Source organism: Chenopodium quinoa, unplaced genomic scaffold, assembly GCF_001683475.1.
Source record: "Chenopodium quinoa cultivar QQ74 unplaced genomic scaffold, ASM168347v1, whole genome shotgun sequence".
Classification (NCBI taxonomy): domain Eukaryota; kingdom Viridiplantae; phylum Streptophyta; class Magnoliopsida; order Caryophyllales; family Amaranthaceae; genus Chenopodium; species Chenopodium quinoa.
In genome coordinates, this window is record NW_018745065.1 from 3,053,978 (window position 1) to 3,070,777 (window position 16,800).

General features: G+C 40.7%; 1 long non-coding RNA gene across 1 annotated transcript; it reads left to right on the forward strand.

Moving 5' to 3' along the window:
- The first annotated feature begins 814 nt into the window (after positions 1-814).
- LOC110709335 lies at positions 815-3,369 on the forward strand. The gene is made up of 3 exons (XR_002508906.1): positions 815-1,151; positions 1,926-2,089; positions 2,835-3,369. It is a non-coding gene; the product is annotated as an uncharacterized LOC110709335 (long non-coding RNA).
- The last annotated feature ends 13,431 nt before the right edge of the window (positions 3,370-16,800 follow it).

A 16,800-nucleotide genomic window follows, 5' to 3' on the forward strand; every position in this document is an offset into this window, starting at 1 on the left:
GGAAAATATCTCTCCCCTAGCCTTTATGTGGTGCGCACGCATCATGGGTTGCGCGCACGCACCACGGGGGGTCAGAAATTTTGGCCCCTTTTTGATGAAATTTTGATGTTTTTTGACCCCCCAATCACCCCTTGGTGCGCACGCACCCCCTACATGCGCGCACGCACTATAGGGTTAGAGATTTTGGGTGTCTTTTGTGCGTTGCAAGCCAAAACAAGCCCCCCTGCTATAGCTGGTGCGCACGCACCAGTCACAACAGCTATCAACCCTTTTTTGTGCCCTTTTTTCCCAAAACCCCCCTTATTCACTCCTTTTCTCTCTCCCCGGCTTCCCCCTCATTCCTCTACTCTCTTATTTCTCGTCAAACCCTTTCAATTCCTTTGTATATTCAATCAATTACATTTTTTCATTTTCATTTCTTCACAAAATTACATTAAACCATAATCAAATCTTCCAAAAACAACAAAAAATTCTGAAATTTTCGAATTGAAATTCGACAATTTGGGCTCAAATTCGAATTTTGGAGGGTTTGTGTTGGTGCTTAGAGCTTGTCTTTGGGTTTTCTAATTGTTCTTTAATCTTTAATTTGTGCAATTTGCAAGTAATTCAATGCTTCATTGAGTTATAATTTCTCACTTTCTAGTCATCTTCTTCCTCATTTTTAAAGCTTGAAACCCTTGTTTTTGCTTTCATGGTAGAACTCCATTCACTAGTAGAAAAATATAAATAGGAACCGAGTTAGTAGCACCGGGTTTTAAGAACCGGTGACAAAAAAATAAGGCGGAATTATTATAAAAGAAATGCCACCGGTTCAAACCAAATCGGTGCCAAATTGGTGAAACGGCACTGGTTTGAACCGGTGGAAATTCATTAATGTAAAAAAAAAACGCCCCTTTTGTTTCTTTCTCTTTCCTCAATCTCAAGTTCTCTCTTTCCCTTTTTTCTCCTGTCTCCTCAACTAAGATCTCCCTCTTCTCTCTCTCTTCCCTCTCTCCTCAACTAGATCTAGGGTTTTTGATTTCTACTCCACCTCACCCTCGTACATCTGTTTTTTCGGTGGCCGTCCCTATCAAGTCCGAAACAAGGTTCTCTATTCCGGCGGCTTCAACAGTTCAACACAGTTGGTAGTACTGTAGCATCGTTTATTCTAGGTAATTCACTTCTACAAATTCAATTTCTTAACAATTTTGGGTAAAATTAGTCTACAAATTTATATAATCAACTACGGGAGTTGATTGATATAACATGCAAGGTAGAAAACCCCATTTTTATTGCCGAATTATTCAAAATGTGAGCCTTTATTGGAGTCGATTGATATAATCAATTAATCCTGTCACATTATATTTGGTTCGGTTTCTCTTTTTTTTTCAATTGTTTTGCAATTTTTTATTATTGGTTTAATATGATTATTTTCTTGCTAACTCTGTATTAAATTGTTGTTTTATTTCCGATTTTATTGTGATTTTTATTGCAATTTTCTAGCAATTTTGTTGACTGATTATACTCTATGTTTGAGTTGGGTATACTCGTGTTGCTGCAATTCCCTTTTTTTTTTTAATTTTTTTTATTGGAAGTATGATGGTTTATTTTGTTTTTTGGTTTTTGTTTGGTTATTAATCTGATGGGGGTTTTGATTTGTTGTGGAATCAGTTTTGTTTGTTGGGTTTCGGGGATTGGGATTGATCTGATTGGATTGGGATTTTGTGGGTTTTCATTGAATTATTGTACTTTAATCTTATAATTTGGAACTGTGATGGGTTTTTGAGATATGGTTGATTTTTGATTATGAGCTTAATTTGGGTGTTTTTTATTTTTGAGCTTAATTTAAGCTAGTATTGCTTTGCTTGTTTAATTAAAACTACACTACTTCTTGTCTTTGATTAATACACACTCTGAGATCTCTTATATTTATTTGTTGATGCAAGTGGCTGTCGGAAATGTTATCTATATTGAAGCGAACAATGGGGCAGTTAAGTGGGTGGGAATAAGTGATGCTTTTCCCACAGAGTTCGACCTTGAGGCAAAGGAGTCTTTCCCACTTCCTAAAGGAGAAGTTCACAAAAAAAAAAAAAAAAAGGAAATTGTGCAGGTTTGTGATGTGATTGTTTGGGTGTTTTGGATTTATTTTTGTTCTCCTCTAGCTTAATTTGGGTGTTTTGGATTTTTTTTTTCTCCTTCAGCTTAACTTCATTGAGACAAATTATGAGCTTAATTTGGGTTTTTTTGGATTTTTTTTGTTCTCATTCGGCTTGGGATTGTTTGGAATGGTTTTGTGAGTATACTAGTATCAAATGTGATTTTGTTTTGTGCGATTATACAAGTATCTATTTTTGTTTTGTGATTTTGTTTGGGATTGTTATGTTAGATGATTGCTTTGTTTGTAATGATGATGATTTTGCTACTTGGATTTGAGAAAGATCTTGAAAAGATGATATTTTTGGTTGTTTTGGTGGATTTATTGGTATGATAATTGATTTCTCTTTGTTCTTGGTGTGTTAATTGAGGTTATGTGTATTAGAATGAATTTTTAGAAGTACTCTTTGTTTCCTTTGGTTTAGGTCTTATATTTTTTAGAGTGCGTGTTATCAGGTTTATGTAGCTAGTGATAACAAACTTATGTAGGCGTTCGGTTTAAGATGATGATGAGTGTCATTTATGGCACTCATAGGGTAGTCTTTTAGGGTTGTTTCTTTCCCTTTTTCATGCTTTCTTCTCTTATTTTTGGTCCTTTTCCCCTTAGTTTCTCTTTCTCCTCTTTTCTTTATGGTTGTCGTGTTTTCCTTTTATTTGGCTCTTTTTCCCTTTTTATTTCCTTTCTTTGTTTGCTTGTGTAGGTACTTGGAGAATCACCTTTGCAAAGGAATCAAGTTGGGACCTTAATGACCAAGCAAGGAAGAAGCATTTGGCTATAGAGGGCTTAGAGAGGCCTTAGAGAGGCCTCGGAGAGGTCTCCAAGGAATTGCCAGCAGGCCGCGGGCGCGGGTTAGTGAAGCCGCGGGCGCGGGCTCAAGAAGCACAAATGGCAGATTTTGGCAAGAACTTCCCGCGGTTGCCCCGCGATCTCTCCGCAGGCGCGAGAAACTTGGAGAGGGCGCTCCGTCTCAGAGAGACCGCGGGCCCCTGATTGAGTTTTGGGAGCAGGGGATTAGCCGCGGTTGCCTCGCGGGCTCGGGTTTATATTGCCGCGGGCGCGGGTGTTGCCCAGATAGCCCCCGGAGGGTTCCGTACCCATTTCTCCGTGGCCGCGGGTTCATCGGGAGCGGGCGCGGTATTTGCCGATTTCTTCTTTACTTATAAATAGAATTGTAATTCCTTTTTGAAAGAAACTTTTTGATAATATTTCATTAGCTTAGTTTTAGAGAGTGAATTTAGAGAGAAGTTAGAGAGAAGTTCTTGGTTTTGGATTTGTAACTCAACATTTGATCAATCAAGTTTGGATTTCTTCATTTTCAATCATCAATATTAGTGAGAATCTCTTCCTTCTTTCATCTCTTACTTACTTGCTATTTGATTTATGCTTGTTGCTTGTTTTTCTTTGGATTTGAGTTTGATATTGTTGAATATTTTGATTTCTCTTAGATTTTGGTATAGAATGATAATTTCTAGTTATTTGTTCTTGAATTTCACCATGATTAGTGAGTAGATTAGTTGCTAGGGAAAGGAGGAAGCATGTTTGATTAATGAAATTGCTAGTTGATGCTCTTTGATTGATTGATTTGTTGCAATTAAATTGGTTGACATAGTTTTGCATGTGATTGATTAGACTAGGAGTGATCAACCTATAAGATTAATCTAGATTGCATTGCAACTCTTAATGACATGAACAATTGATTTGAAAGTTGCTCGAATTGATTGGGTTTGCTTGTGATTCTTCTTGATTTGCCTTTCATAGTGACACCTATATTGGCCTATAGGAGATAGCATTTGAACTTTCTTGATTGCTACTATTGTTTGTCCATTGCAATACTTGAATTAATTGATTGAGCTCTAAACTAGCATTATCATTGAACTTGCATGTGGAACCCATATCCCTAGTGTTTAGACCTTTGATTTACTTGATTAGACTTGTTTTAGTTTACCATAGTGCCAACCATAATCTCAACTCCATCTTCGAGGTAGCTTGACTTAGACTCTAGTTTTCATCATAGCATTCCCTAGGGATCGACCCTTAACTTGCCCTATATTCATATAAGGTTGGTTAGGTGTTTCCTCTTGTCAAAATGGCGCCGTTGCCGGGGAATGCTATTGGTGCTTAACTTTTGTTGTCGAGTCTACTTCATTTTAATTGAAAAATACAAAAAGATTTTATTTCTTTAGGCTACACTTGTAGCCGTGCTACTAATATTTTCTTTGAGTTTTGCATGCATAGAGCTCGCGATCGAACCATTGTGCCTTTTGACCCGGAAATCGAAAGGACTCTCTCAAGGAGAAGAATAGCTAATCGATCCTTGGGGTATAGTTCTTCAAGTGAAGAAGGGATTGAAGAAGAGCAAGGCATGGGAGAAAATCCGAGAGTGGCCTTGAAGGAGCTAGGAATACCCGGTGCATATAGGTTTGAGAGCGATATAGCTCCGCCTACAACACCGGCCATGATCACCTTAATTGAGAGGAGGCAATATAGTGGGGCTAAAAATGAGAGCCCGTTAAACCATCTTAAAGAATTTGAGAAATATTGCAACACCATCAAAGTCAACGGAGTTTCTCAAGAGTTCATCCGCCTCAAGTTGTTCCCCTTCTCTCTCATAGGAAGATCCTTAGAGTGGCTAGATAAAGAGGTGAAGCCCAACTCCTTGAGAACATGGGATGATGTTACAAAGGCCTTCTTGTCCCGCTTCTATCCTCAAAAGAAGACGGCGGAGGCAAGAGCCTTGATTCAAGGGTTCAAGCAAAGACCAAATGAAAGCCTTTACGAAGCATGGGAGAGATACAAAGAGTATCAAAGGGAGTGCCCTCACCACGGAATCCCAACATACCAAGTGGTCCAAATCTTCTGTGGCGTTTTAAGTCCCCAAGGCAAGTCATGCCTTGATGGGGGGCCGGGGGTCTTATCATGAACAAAACCGAAGAAGAAGTGGTGGACATTATTGAGGACGTGGTGACATACTATAGAGATTGGAAAGATGGGGAGAGTGAGCATGTGAATTATGTGTCAAATAATAATGTTCAAAGATTTGATAACCAAAGAGGTCAATGGAATAGGAATTACCAAAACCAAGGAAATTTTGACAACTATAACCAAGGTAGTGGTTATAGAAACCAAGGGAACCAAGGTTCTCGTGGTAGCTATAATAACCAAGGTTATAGTGGCCAAAATCAAAGCCAAAATTATGGTAATCAAAGCCAAAATTATGGTAATCAAAACCAAGGTTATGGAAATCATAACCAAGGTAGTGGTAATCATAATCAAGGTGGTGGTAACCATAATCAAGGTTATGCTCAAAATCAAAATAGGGGTACTTGGAACAATCAAGGGAGGGGCAATTTTCAAAATAATGCTCAAAGAGGTCCCCCACCCGGATTTGTTCCAAGGACTCAAGGAGAAAATTCCTATTCACAACCTTCTTCACCTAGGAACAATTTGGAAGAAATAATTGAGAATCAAACCAAGTTGTTGAACACATACATGGCCGTCAGTGATAAAAAGTTCAATGAAATGATGATCCACAATAAAATGCTTGAAAACCAAATTTCTCAACTTGCTAATGCTTTGAAAGACCATGAAAGCCCTTCTTCTTTACCTTCCCAAGGTCTTGATCCCTAGAAACACGTGAATGCTATTGTTACAAGGAGTGGTAAGGTTCTTGAGGAGAGATTGCCTAGGAAGGGTGAAGATAAGGAGAGTCCTAAGGAAGCCTTGGTTGAGAATGAGGGGGATAGGTCATCATTGGATGAGGTTGTGGTTGAGACACCTAGAGAGGTGAGAGTAGAGAAAGAAATTGTGAAACCCAAGCTCCCTTACCCACAAAAATTCATGAGACACAAATTGGATGAACAATTTGGGAGATTCATTGATATGCTAAAACAACTTCATCTTTCTCTACATTTTACCGATGTGATCAACCAAATGCCAAATTATTCCAAATTCCTCAAGGTCATTTTGAGTGGGAAAAGAACTTGTGAGGTTGTGGAGACTATCAATTTGACCGAAAATCGTAGTGCTATCATCATGAACAAAATGCCACCCAAATTGAAAGACCCCGGAAACTTCTCCATCCCTTGTGCCATTAACAAGATGTAAATTGATAATGCCTTATGTGAATTGGGAGCTAGTGTGAGCATAATGCCATATTCGGTTTATCAAAGGCTTGAACTAGGGGAACTCTTACCTTCTAACATTACCTTGCAATTAGCCGATAGGTCAATCAAGTTTCCAAAAGGTAAGGTAGAAGATGTTCCATTGAGGGTTGGGAAGTTTGTGTTCCCGGTGGATTTTATTGTGCTTGAAATGGATGAATATGCTACCATTCCAATCATTTTAGGTAGACCATTTCTTGCTACCTCGGGTGCTATGATTGTTGTGAGGAGTGCAAAGATTTCCCTTAAGGTAGGAGATGAGGTCATTGAATTTGATTTGAATGAAAGCATGAAGTATCCATGTTCTTCTCTAGATAATTGCATGATGATTGATTCACTTGATCACTTTCTCACCTCTAATGATACTCTTGAGAATGTTTTTTTGAACAAGGACAAAGTAGGTACACCATGCAAGGAAATGGTATTCTATGAGGAATTGCTTAATGGAAGCATAGAGGAAGTGGATGAGGAAATGTGCTTGAAAATCTCAAGCCAAGAAGCTTTGCAAGCGGCCACGTCAAAGGAAGGTAATGGTGTGCCTATGGTAGAGCTCAAACCTCTACCATCACACCTTAGGTATGAGTTCTTGGGCCCTCATTCCACTTACCCCGTGATAGTTAGTGCATCCTTGAGCGTGAGCCAAGCTCAAGCGTTATGTGGTGTTTTGAGAAAGCACCAAGGTGCTTTCAGGTACACAATTGATGATATTAAAGGTATAAGCCCCGCCTTGTGCCAACACCACATAACAATTGAGGAAGGCGCCCTTCCTTCTATCGAACGACAAAGAAAACTACATCCCCTAATAGGAGAGGTAGTTAAGAAGGAGATCACCAAGCTATTGGATGCGGGAATCATATTCCCCATCTCTAGCTCAAGGTGGGTCTCCCCCGTGCATGTCGTTCCAAAGAAGGGGGGGCATGACCGTGGTTGAGAATGAGAAGGGTGAGCTCATTCAAACTAGGACAGTCACGGGTTGGCGGATGTGTATAGACTATAGACGTCTAAACACATCCACCAAGAAGGATCACTTCCCTCTTCCATTTATTGATAAAATGCTTGAAAGACAAACAAGGCACAAGTTTTATTGTTTCCTTGATGGATATTCGGGATTTTCCAAATCCCCATCCACCCCGATGATCAAGAGAAAACTACCTTCACATGTCCTTATGGGACCTTTGCGTATCGAAGAATGCCCTTTGGGTTATGCAATGCACCCGCTACATTCCAAAAGGTGCATGATGAGTATTTTCGGGGATATGTTGGAGGAGGAAATGGAGGTCTTCATGGATGACTTTTCGGTGGGGGGTGTCTCATTTTAGGAGTGCCTTGTGAACCTTGAGAAGTGTTTGGAAAGATGTGTGAAGGTCAATCTTGTTTTGAATTGGGAGAAATGCCACTTCATGGTGGAGGAAGGTATAGTGCTTGGGCATAAGATTTCAAATAGAGGCCTTGAGGTGGATAAAGAAAAAATAGAAGTGATTGAGAAACTTCCACCTCCGGTGAATGTCAAGGGAGTGAGATCGTTCCTTGGTCATGCGGGTTTTTATAGGAGATTCATCAAGGATTTTTCACTTATTGCTAAGCCCCTAAATGACCTTCTTCAAAAGGATGTTGAGTTCATTTTTTATGACAAATGCTTGAACGCATTTGATAGATTGAAGAAGGCCCTAATCTCCACTTCTATTGTTCAAGCCCCAAGGTGGGATCTTCCTTTTGAATTGATGTGTGATGCGAGTGATTGGGCGATTGGAGGTGTTTTGGGACAACGTGTAGACAAGAAGCTTCATGTGATTTATTATATGTCCAAGACACTCAATGGGGCTCAAAAAACCTACACAACAACGGAAAAGGAATTTTTAGCAATTGTGCACTCTTTTGAGAAATTCCGTTGTTACTTGTTGGGTTCCAAGACCATAGTTTTCACGGATCACGTGGCCCTCAAGTATCTCTTTGCCAAGAAAGAGTCAAAGCCTAGGTTGATTCGATGGGTGCTTGAATTGCAAACTTTTGAGTTTGAGATTAGGGATAAGAAGGGTGCGGAAATTGTTGTGGCGGACCATCTTTCTCACCTTGAGGGTGATCAAATTCATGATGATGGTTCACCAATTAAGGATAAAATGCTTGATGACTTCTTATATGCCATAGAGGTGAAGGAACTCCCATGGTATGCCGACTTGGTGAATTTTCTAGCATGTGGGGAGTTTCCACCCTCCTTCTCAAAGAACCAAAGGAAGAAAATCAAAAGGGAGGCAAAACATTACTTGTGGGATGATCCGATCTTATAAAAACTAGGGGTTGATGGCTTACTTAGGCGTTGTGTTCCAAATGAAGAGGTGCCTAGTGTTTTAAGGATGTGCCACTCGGACCCTAGTGGTAGGCATATGGGTGTTTCCAAGACCGCTACCAAGGTTCTTCAATGTGGTTTGTGGTGGCCGCATCTCTTCAAGGACTCATGGGGCTTTGTGAAGTCGTGCGACCGATGTCAAAGGATAGGAAATATCTCCAAGAGGAATGAGATGCCTCAACAGCCCATTCTTGAGTTAGAGGTGTTCGATGTTTGGGGGATTAACTTCATGGGACCATTCCCGTCTTCATATGGTAATCAATTCATACTTGTGGCTGTGGACTATGTTTCTAAATGAGTTGAGGCCATTGCCTCCCCTATTAATGACCAGGCCATTGCCTCCCCTATTAATGACCACAAAGTAGTGTTGAAGTTGTTCAACAAAATCATCTTCCCAAGGTTTGGCGTGTCTAAGGCTATGATAAGCGATAACGAATCTCATTTTGTTCACAACACCTTCCAAAAGATGTTGAGGAAACATGGAGTGCATCAACGGTTCGGCCTTCCATATCATCCTTAATCGGGTGGCCAAGTCGAGGTCTCCAATCGTCAAATAAAGCTCATTCTTGAGAAGACGGTTGCAAGGAATATAAAAGATTGGTCGAACAAGTTAGATGATGCTTTTGGGCTTATAGGAAGGCTTTTAAGACACCTATTGTTACCACTCCATATCGCCTTGTCTATGGCAAATCATACCATCTCCCGAAGAGGTTGAACATCGTGCCTTGTGGGCCATCAAGAAGATAAATTTTGACTTAGCTAGTGCGGGGGAGAAGAGGTGGTTGGATCTTCATGAGCTAGAGGAACTTCGGCTTGATGCTTACGATTGTGCTAGCACCTACAAAGCTCGATCCAAGGAGGTTCATGACAAGTTGATTGAGAAAAGGGAGTTTTATGTAGGTGACAAATTCATCCTCTACAATTCAAGGATGAAGTTGTTCCTCGGAAAGCTCATGTCAAGATGGAGCGGACCATTCTTGGTGAAAGATGTTTTTGATAATGGTGCCGTGGATATTTCTCCTTTGAACTCCTCATCTTCATTTAAGGTTAATGGTCATCGGCTCAAGAAGTATTATGATGGAGTGTTTGTTGGACTTGTTCACAAAATGATTCTTTTTAAGCCACCTTGAGATGGTGGTGCACGTCGAGCTAACGACGTTAACCAAAAGCGCTTACGGGAGGCAACCCGGATTCTCATCTCATTTCTCTTTCCTTTCTTTTCTTTTATTTTTCCTTGATTGTTTTTTGATTTTATTTTGAGTTGGTTTTTTGTTTGTTTTGTAGGTCGCCTATTATCATCACTTGTTGCAAAGAAGGGGTTTTATTAAGAGTTTAGAGTGCAGGAGAGAGGGCTCCGCGAGGGCTTGGAGAGACCTCAGGGGCCTCTTCACCTTTTTGAAGCATTTCATTCCAGGGATTTCCCGCGGTTGCCCCGCGGTCTCTCCGCGGGCGCGGGATGATTTGGAGAGGGCGAGTCAAGTTTGGAGAGGGTGCGACCCTCAATTCAAGCAAATTTGGAAATCCATTCCAGGGACTTCCCGCGGTTGCCCCGCGGTCTCTCCGCGGGCGCAAGAGGTTTTGGAGAGGGCGCGGTATTTCTGGAGAGGGAGCGGCCCCCCGTCAGGTATAAAAATCCCAAAAATTCCAAGAGCTCCCTGTGGTTGCCCCGCGGTCTCTCCGCGGGCGCGGGAGAGTTGCCGCGGGCGCGGCAGAGTCGTGAGAGGGCGTGGCAATCTGGGTTTGTTATACCCGGGCGCGCCCCTCTCCTATCTCTCTCCTCTCTTATTTTCTCTTCTTCTCCTTATTTTTCCCCTTTCTCTCTCCATCTCCTCTCAAACCCTAACCCCAAAACTTCAATTTCTCACCTATTTCTTTTACTTTTGCCTAAAGTTTTCACAAATTCTTCCATTTTCCTCCATTTTCATCACTCCTACTCTACTTTCTCGTGGTTTTTCGGGAAATTTCGGGTCTTTGAAGTGCTTTGAGTTTATTTTGAGTCTCCAATCTTGGTATACTTTTAACCTTTGTAATATTTTTGTCAATTTCAATTGATTTCTTTACATTGGTTTGTTTACCTTGATTTTGAGCATGATTTTTGTGATTTATGGTTGGTTTATGGGAAATTTGGTATATTTGGGTGATTGTTACTTTTTCTTGTTGATTCATGATTATATTGATGATTGATTGTTGATATTATTGTTTGTTGTTGGATTTTGGTTGCTGTGTTGATTGGAACAGGTACCTTGTAGTTTGTGGTGGATTGGTTGGATTTGTAAGGAGGGTTGTGAGTAATTTTGGTGGTAGTTGTTTTGTTTGAGGGAGTTTGTGTTGTTCTTGTGTATTGTGTGAATTTTATCCAAATGGATTTGATAAGAAGAGTGAAAAGTAGCAAGAAGCGCTCAAACCAATCCCCCGGCCAATCTTCTCAAGGCCAATCCTCAAACCCTCAACGCCAACCGCATTCCACAACTCAAGATGATGATCCTCCTCCTCCTCTACCCCCTCTCAAGTTTTGGAACCGGTCTAAACAAACCCCCATCTATAACAAAATGAAAGACCGGAAGTTTAGACCCTCCCGCCATTACTTTCGTGAGGACATGGCCAAGCTAGGAATTGAAAATGACCTTGACAGCCTTCTAAACAACCTAAGCTTGGGTGAGTTTATAAAGTCTTCCCCTAGAACCTATTTGTAGTCTTCCATTGAGTTTTTCTCCACATTTGAGTTCAATAAGGTGGGGGAAACCGACTTTATTATTTCCTTCGAACTCTTCAATGTCAAACACACCATGAACCTAGCCGAGTTCAATGTAGCCCTTGGTTTCAACCCCAATGGTGATATCTTTGAGCACCTTATCTCCCAAGTCCAAACTGAGTATAATGAGGTTTTTTAGTGGAAAACCATAGCCAACAGGAGGGTGTTTGATTCGAAAAAATCCCTTGCTAATGAGATTATCCATCCGGCCCTTAGGATCCTTCACAGAATTCCTGGGTATTCGGCCTTTAATAAGCAAGATTTAGGGAAGTCATCTCAAGAGGAGATTATGGTGTTATGGATGGCTGCCAAGTCGGTGTTAGGGTCAAGGATTAATTTTGACTATATCTTCATGAATTGTTGTAAGGATATAATGCATGGGGTCAAAATGGGGGAAATTCATTGTGGGGGCATGGTGACACGTCTTATGTCGTATTTTAATCAAGAGGGGTTCTTGAAGTCTTGCACTCCAGTTGGAAGGAGTGAAGACGTGTGGATTAGTTTTAAACAAGTTAACACTTTGTGTTTCATAACTAGTACTAGGTGACCTGGTACTTACTCTTGGGTAGTGAGAAATACCCACCATTGCCTACTCCCTAACCCGGCCGCCACCTCTATCCTTCGTGAGGCTAGAAACATTTGAGTGGTCCCTAGGGATAATGGGAGGATTGACGATGAGATGGAGGAGGATGATGACATTGATGGGGTGATAAGAATGATGAGGAAGAGGAGGAAGGAGGAGGAGAAGAATATGATGAAGATTAACAACAACCGCCACTACAACAACAACATGAGCATTTTCATGATGATCCTCAAAGAAGAAGAAGAGAAAGAAGACAACAACGACAACAACAACAACAAGATTTCCAAGGAGATGCTTATCTCCGAGAGATGGAGGCCATGAGAGCTAACATGGAGCGCATGCAATTGAGCATGCAAGGTATGTACTCAGACCACCAAACTTTGTCTTATCAAACTAGCACCTTGTATGACGCTAATGTGCGTAGGGGGGAGGTCACACCTCCGGTCAACTACCCTTATGTGCCGCCCCAACAAGGGCCGGTACCTTCATGGGGTGGTGAAAACCTCCCTACGTACCCATATTGGCCCAGGGTTGAGGACCCCGATGTGGCAAGGCGCGACTTCCCACCTTATGATTATAGGGTCCCGGGGGGGGGGGGGGGTGGGTGGGAGTGATTATCGGGGTGATCCCGCATACTATTATGTTCACCCCCATCACCCCATCACCCCTTGTTCGGTGTGAGCCCTACGACCAATTGACCCAATCCCAACTTGACCTATTCAAGGGTCACTATGGATTTCCTCCCGGTTACACCGGAGGTTTGGATACGGGTGATGATGGTGCCGGCCATAGTGGCCAATAGTCCCCTTATGCATGTTTGTTCCCCTTTTTGTTCTCCCCCTTCCCTATTTTGCATGCCTGTAGGCATCGCGGCCGATGCCTTCATTTTGTGAGGGGGGAGGGTCAAAAAGATTGTTTTATGGTTGGTTTGGGGGAGGCACCTGGGGCTCGGTGGGAAGTCTTTGATAAGGTTTTTGGTGGATTTTTGCTAATGGTCTCGTTGGTTTGTTGCTTGTTGTTGTTTTGTTTCTTTTCATGATGTTTTTGGGAGTTTCTTGAAAAAAAAAATAAAATTTTGATGATGATGGGTTTCTCTAGGTTTTTGTATATAGATTGTGTCTAAGTGTTTTATCGTTTGCTTTAGTTTGGAAGTTACTAACAATTTCATTTTGTATATATAGATTTTTTCTTTAACTCACCTTGCTCGTAGCCTATGCTTTGCATTGCAGAGCCTTTTGGAGAAGCACGTTCCTACTCCTTGGGTACTTTAGTTTAGCACGGACGCTTGGCGAGGCCTTTCTTATTTTACCTCTTTATTTTCACTTCTTTATTTTCTTGGTTTCTTAGATTAGGATTAGATTTAGGGGAAGTTGAACGGTTCGAGGATGTATGAATTTAACACCTAGTGTGTTTGGGGTCTTTCGCGATGTGGCCATTAGACCGCTTGTATGTCGATTGGGATAAACGTGTTATGATTGCATCTTTGCCCTTTTCCTCTTTCCCTTTCTTGTCCTTATCTAAGTTTTCCATCTTCTCTTTTCTTTTCTTTCCCTTTCTTTATTTCATGTTTGTGTGCATAACTTTTTGAGGCTTTATTTTCACTCTTTCTCTTTTTGAAAATTGGACTTGTACGCAATGTACTTTTGCTTTTGAATAATAGTCTTCCTAGGTAATAATGGTATGCACGTTTTGAGATTACGTTTGGTTGATTCTAGGATAAAGCATGCTAAGATAGTTGTCTAGAACTAGGGGGATCATGAAACCGGATTCTACTCATTTGTGGCATGTTGGTAGTTCCTCCCTATCTTTGATTTGACAACCTTAGTGAGTTTTTGCTACAACCATGTGAGATGTATATTTGTTCAAGCTTTCATCAAATTCTAACATGAGCGGCATGGATCCTTGATTTTCGCAAACCTAATCTAGAATCTTAGCGTATGATTCCTAAGACCATGACCGAACTACCTAGGGAGGACAAAGGCAACTTTTCGGGGAGGTATTTTCTTTTTCTAGGATAGTCCCTTTATGTTTACTTTTTTTTGGTTTGGGATACATTTTCCTTCTTGTTACCCCTTTTAACCTTTTTCCCTTTTTTCAAGCCGCATAATTAGATATCTTGAGCCTTTTGTTTCGTTCTCCTTCTTTTTTTGGTTTTTGTGAAGCAAGGGTTAATTTTTGGTGATTGTGGTCTATGAAGTTGGAGTTTGGTTCGAATTGGTACACATAATTGAGTTGTTTATATTTGGTAAATAATGGCAAATACTTATGTAAAAGCCGTCCTTAGTAAAAGAGGCAAGGATGTTAATAAATGCATATTTGAAAAAGCCGTCCGAATTGAAAAAAAGGCAAGGACTAATGCTTGTAAGGAGTACGAGAAAATACATACAAATTTTTAAATGAGAAAATGCAAAAAAAAAAAAAGAGGGAAAACCATAAAAATTCAAGTGTCTTTCTCCTCTCTATGCATTGAGGACAATGCTTCTTTTAGCTTGGGGGGAAAAGCATTTGCGCTTTTTGTTCTTATGTTTGTAGATTGTTGCTTTGAATAAGCTTGGGGGTGTTAATATGTTTTTTTTGGTGATTACTTAAGTTTGGTGTTGAGATTTGGCCGGTCTTTGCTTCACAATTTAGGATAACCACCAAATTTTAAATTTTAGCCTACCTTAACCCTTCGTGCCTTAGGTTACAACCTTTGGGAAGACCTTTGAGACCTAGGAGTTGAACCTTTCATCGGTGGAGGGAATCACGGGTTGTAGACTAAGGAAAGGGGATGCGTAATTAAGATGTCGAGTAGCTTAAAATATTGATCTTTTTCCGATTCCTTCGCGGAATCTATGAGATGCTCACTAAGGGGAGATATGAGATTAGTAGGGGGAACGCGATAAGACCATTTGGGATGAAAGTGGAGTGTGATAACTAGTTCCTATGCTTAGCATATTTATGTTTCAATCAACCTTAGGTATCTTATAACGTGCATACCATAATTCACTTTAGAAAGGTTGTTATTCATTTGAATTATAGTCTCTTTGTAAAGTCCATTTTGTAAAGATTTTGTTTCCTTTTTCCTCTTTCTTTTCCTTTTTATGGTTTGCCTCTTGGGGGTTTTGGTGGAGATTTATGGGTAAACTCTTAGGATACCCTTACGAGAGCATCACTCGTCCTCTAGGGCGATTTAGGGGTTTAAATGGCTTGTTGTAGCTAAAAACAACCGTGATTCCTACGACAGTGAGTCTTAGTGTAAATTCTCGCCCCTCTTTTTTCTTTTTGCTTCGAATAAGCCCTTCTTTTTCCTTTTTAGCCTTTGTTTTTCTCGGGACGAGCAAAAGTCTAACTTGGGGGAATTTGATGAGTGTCATTTATGGCACTCATAGGGTAGTCTTTTAGGGTTATTTCTTTCCCTTTTTTCATGCTTTCTTTTCTTATTTTTGGTCCTTTTTCCCTTAGTTTCTCTTTCTCCTCTTTTCTTTATGGTTCTCGTGTTTTCCTTTTATTTGGCTCTTTTTCCCTTTTTATTTTCTTTCTTTGTATGCTTGTGTAGGTACTTGGAGAATCACCTTTGCAAAGGAATTAAGTTGGGACCTTAATGACCAAGCAAGGAAGAAGCATTTGGCTAGAGAGGGCTTAGAGAGGCCTTAGAGAGGCCTCGGAGAGGTCTCCAAGGTTTTGCCAGCAGGCCGCGGGTGCGGGTTAGTGAAGCCGCGGGCGCAGGCTCAAGAAGCTCAAATGGCAGATTTTGGCCGGAACTTCCCGCAGTTGCCCCGCGGTCTCTCCGCGGGCGCGGGAAACTTGGAGAGGGCACTCCGTCTCAAAGAGACCGCGGCCCCCTGATTGAGTTTTGGGAGCAGGGGATTAGCCGCGGTTGCCCCGCGGTCACTCCGCGGGCGCGGGTTTATATTGCCTCGGGTTTATATTGCCGCGGGCGTGGGTGTTGCCCAGATACCCCGCAGAGGGTTCCGTACCCATTTCTCCGCGGCCGCGGGTTCATCGGGAGCGGGCGCGTGATTTGCCGGTTTCTTCTTTACTTATAAATAGAATTGTAATTCCTTTTAGAAAGAAACTTTTTGATAATATTACATTAGCTTAGTTTTAGAGAGATAGTTTAGAGAGAAGTTAGAGAGAAGTTCTTGGTTTTGGATTTGTAACTCAACATTTGAACAATCAAGTTTGGATTTCTTCATTTTCAATCATCAATATTAGTGAGAATCTCTTCCTTCTTTCATCTTTTACTTACTTGCTATTTGATTTATGATTGTTGCTTGTTTTTCTTTGGATTTGAGTTTGATATTGTTGAATATTTTGATTTCTCTTAGATTTTGGTATAGAATGATAATTTCTAGTTATTTGTTCTTGAATTTCACCATGATTAGTGAGTAGATTAGTTGCTAGGGAAAGGAGGAAGCATGTTTGATTAATGAAATTGCTAGTTGGTGCTCTTTGATTGATTGATTTGTTGCAATTAAATTGGTTGACATAGTTTTGCATGTGATTGATTAGACTAGGAGTGATCAACCTATAAGATTAATCTAGATTGCCTTGCAACCCTTAATGACATGAACAATTGATTTAAAAGTTGCTCTATTTGGTTGGGTTTGATTGTGATTCTTCTTGATTTGCCTTTCATAGTGACACCTAGATTGGCCTATAGGAGATAGAATATGAACTTTCTTGATTGCTACTATTGTTTGTCAATTGCAATACTTGAATTAATTGATTGAGCTCTAAACTAGCATTATCGTTGAACTTTCATGTGGAACCCATATCCCTAGTGTTTAGACCTTTGATTTACTTGATTAGACTTGTTTTAGTTTACCATAGTGCCAACCATAA